This window comes from Papaver somniferum, chromosome 7 (assembly GCF_003573695.1).
Source record: "Papaver somniferum cultivar HN1 chromosome 7, ASM357369v1, whole genome shotgun sequence".
Classification (NCBI taxonomy): domain Eukaryota; kingdom Viridiplantae; phylum Streptophyta; class Magnoliopsida; order Ranunculales; family Papaveraceae; genus Papaver; species Papaver somniferum.
In genome coordinates this window covers 91,772,084-91,775,996 of record NC_039364.1, presented here as the reverse complement: position 1 = coordinate 91,775,996, position 3,913 = coordinate 91,772,084, and the positions used below count along the sequence as shown (strand labels likewise).

General features: G+C 36.7%; 1 long non-coding RNA gene across 3 annotated transcripts; it reads left to right on the top strand.

Moving 5' to 3' along the window:
* Window positions 1–949: 949 nt before the first annotated feature.
* Window positions 950–3,913, top strand: LOC113297864. 3 transcript variants are annotated; one of them, XR_003333810.1, is made up of 3 exons: window positions 950–968; window positions 1,106–1,210; window positions 3,254–3,913. It is a non-coding gene; the product is annotated as an uncharacterized LOC113297864 (long non-coding RNA). The 3 variants fall into 3 exon arrangements; XR_003333809.1 differs by having other exon boundaries at window positions 954–972; XR_003333808.1 differs by lacking the exon at window positions 950–968 and having other exon boundaries at window positions 982–1,210.

Genomic DNA, 3,913 nt, shown 5'->3' with positions numbered 1-3,913 from the left:
CAACTCTGAGCTTAAAAACTGAAATAAGAGTTAGAATAGAGGTATACCTGGTGATCTTGAGCAATTGTTTCTTCGATTTCTTCTTCTTCTTGGGTTGGTCCTTCGAAATCATAGTAAGGTTCATAAGGGTTATTTTGAGTTTGTGAAAAAAATTCACGATTTTATGAAAAATCAGCAAAGAACTGATCGTTATTGATGGGTAATGATATGTTATCGTATTTTGAAGATGAGGGTTCACCCACATCAAAAATTTTGCTTGAATCACTGATTTTCATTTTTTTCTCCGATTTTTTTTCCCCTCTTCTTCTTCTTCTCTTCCCTCTGAGTTTTTGGTTTTGATTTTCATCTTCAACACTTAACTTAAAAGAATGAATTAGTGTTGATTAATTAGTTAATCATAATTAGTGCTATTAATCAAGTTTATTATCTAAAATCAGTGAGGAGTCATATTAGTCTTAATATAAATATTTGATGGGGTGTCCCAATTACTATTTGGTGACCCTAAAAATCCCCAAAAGACCAAGACTTTATAAACCCCAATAATAGGATTCTTCCAAAAGCCATTACCCCCAAAATATGTCATCTCCCCAAACCCAACACACATCACCGTCTCACTGTAAAGCACTAAGCAGTAAGTTTGATACCACACCCACTTTCAAACCACCACGTGTGATATTATCCACATCACCAAAAACACTTGAATTACATGTCCCCACGACAATGCTACACGCAAAACAACAAAAAAAATATTAACCAGATCATTAACCCTTTTGATTTTTATGTGTTCAACCATTAAGATATTTACACGTGGACGACATTCAAAGTTGTGCAGTGAAGCTTCTGTTTACAGCTAATTCCTCCTGATTCTCATGGGAGAGAGAAAAGGAGTGACAAAACACGCAGAAACCCTGCCCCACCCCCACCTTCGAACCCCAAATTCCAGTGTATCTCTCTCAATCTATCGCATCGTATGTATGTCCCCATAAAGTCTGCACTTCTCTCTCTTTCTCTCTAAAACTCAGGCTCAGGCTCAGGCTCAGGCTCAGGCTGGGCGCGTGTATATCTTGCTTGAGGAATTAAATTCTTTCTCTTTTTTCTTTTTAAGGAAGGATAAATAAATCGGAGAAGAGCTGAGGAGGGAGGATTCAAAGTACGATAAAACCTCGAAACATAATTCGCGGATCTTTCTTCTCTACCACCTCCTTCTTCTGTAAGTTTCTAGAATGTTTTTTCTTTCTTATTTTTTTCTTCTTACTTTATATAAACGGATCTGAGCTTGTTTTGTTGGAATTTAACAAAGAATTGAGGTTTGTTTATTTTGAATAAAATGTTAGATAATCCATGGAATCCTGAGTTGATTAGTGGGTTTGTGATAAGAATTTCAGATACTGGTAGACCGATCTGGAAATATAGAAAAAATATAATGATAAGGTAGGCAAAGCATTCTTTGTTGGCTGGGTGGATTTGAATATTTATTTATTTTTATCAATATTAGGATCAATTGAGGAGAATTTGAGTATTTTAGCGTGGGTTGTAATGTGAGATCATGATGGAAATTCTCAACATATATTCTTATCCAAATTGTTGTTGCGTCTGTTTTAGAATTCAAATAGTTTTACTAGGTGATTGTAAAAATACAAGGAGTGCGTCGAGTTTCACCCAACAAACAGGGCAATAGCTCTAAAATTTTGTCATCTTTTAATTGGTGCTAGAGAGCTTTTGTTGATGTCACTACAGCCTTAATTGCCATGGCGAAGGTTTTTTTTATGCTTTGGATGGAGCCATAGGTCACCGAGACACTAAAATTCCATCAGTTATGGTGTAATATGCATCTTTGTTTGATGTAGACTGTGAGAATATTGTTGAACCAATTGTTTCCCGAAGTTGGGTGTTAGTTTTCTAGGGAGTAATTCTGGGTCCATACCATATCCCGTGAAACTTTAAACATCATAAGAATGATTTGTCATGGATCACTTGTATTGTTGACCTTGGACATAGTTTCACATTTAAAGGAATTAAGAATGGGCTATTGTGATACAATCAAGGAATATTTGTAATGTACGAGATTCTTTGACAAGCTTCAAACTAATAGTACACTTGGCAATGGTGAAAGCATTCCTCTTCAAAGAATCTTTCCGTGATCAGCTCAACAACACACACTGCTCCAATGTCATAGGCTGGCTTTCCAAACTCATACGGTATGTCATTGTACAGTGTTAACTGTTAAGTGCTCGCATCATTATTGAATTTGGACATGCTTAAGCTGGAAAGCATGTTTTTTAATATCTTTGGAAATCCGTTAGTTATTTGAACCACAGATAGATCACACTATCTGAAACTTGCTTAGTAAAGTTAGTTTGAACAAAAATGATAGGTCACCAGCTGCGTAATAAGATGGCACTTCAACTTGTGCTTCCTTGGTATCTGTTTTTTATTTTCTAAAAAATGATACCACTAGCCGCTAGTAATTTGTATCACAAGCAACCCAACTGATCCAGCATTAGCTTTCCATTATCCTAAAACTAATGTCAATATTTACCTTCCTTCGTCCATAACTTATCCTAAGCAATGTGGTGCTCATCTAAGAACATGAAATATGTACGTAACACAATTCATGCCAAAGCGTAACACTAGAGCAACTGTTTCTCTTAGAGGTATTTCACCAAGCGAAATAAGTGGAGTTTGTTGGCGTCTCTGATTCCTTGTGAGTTGCGAGCTCCATAACTCGTAGTTAAACTTGAGAAGCTCAACACAATGATTTCTTGATCAAATAATCTAAAATCTCAAAGCTTATGTTATGTACAACTTGATCTCTCCTGGCCAGGTGGACTCAGTCACGTCTTGTCGGAACCTATGTTCACGAGTCGCCCAAGGGGCGCCTAGGCAATAAAGTGCCCTAGTCGCCAAGATGTGTACAATTTTTTTTAGTTTTTCCACGGGCGCCTAAACGTCCTAGGCGCTAGGCCAAGGGCTTGGCGCCTCGCCTCGCCTAGCGCCTAACACAACATAGGTCGGAACAGAGTGATTTGGTAATCAATTTACTTATGAATATAACATTTAGACTGGTTGTTCTTTTTTGAGTTTTTTTCTTTATAAATAATATACGTAGCAATTTTCATCTTGGTTGCTATCTTTACATTTACCCGTTCACTATGTTATTCTTTCCATTTATGCTGGTGTTTTTTATGCTAAACAGCTTCTGAAACTTCACGAGATCAAGGTTTAGCTTAGTCTAAATTTCTTTGTGGTGCAGACTTTTCCTTGGCCTGGCGTAGGAGGTGAGGCTTAAAAATATGGTTCTTGAGAGTATAACATCTCCTCATCGGAGGGCCCAAACTCCGTTTACTTCCACTTCTGTCAAAAAAACATTCCCAGCTCGAGATGAATTGGGTAACTGCACAACTCTTTTTCAACGCCACCGTTTCCTTCTTACAATGCTGGCACTCTTAGGTTTCCTTTGTACCATTTATCTCTATTTTGCCGTTACTCTGGGAGCCTGTGGTGAGATGTGTTCAGAATTGACTGGTACAGAGAAGGCATTATGTCGATTAACTCAAGCTAAAGCTTCTGTAGCCAAAGGAAAATTGAAGTTTTTCTAGGTGAAGAGAGAAGTTACTAATAGAAAAGAAGAAAAGAAAAAGAGGTCATCCTTTTGCCTCAAAGTATTACACTAATGTTACCGTTAAGTTATTACTTTGGGTTGTCAAAGTTAGATGCCCTACTTCTTCTTCAATTTATTCATACATCAGATATTAACTTAGCTTTCTTCTTTTACTCAACTTTTCCCGGCTTTTTCTTTACTGTTTGATTGGTATAAAGTAAAAAATTGTTGTCTAAAGATGATCATTTTCGTCTTATCTGTGTAGTAAAGTTGTAAAATATTTTGTTAAATCTTTTTTTCCTTTTCTGTTTC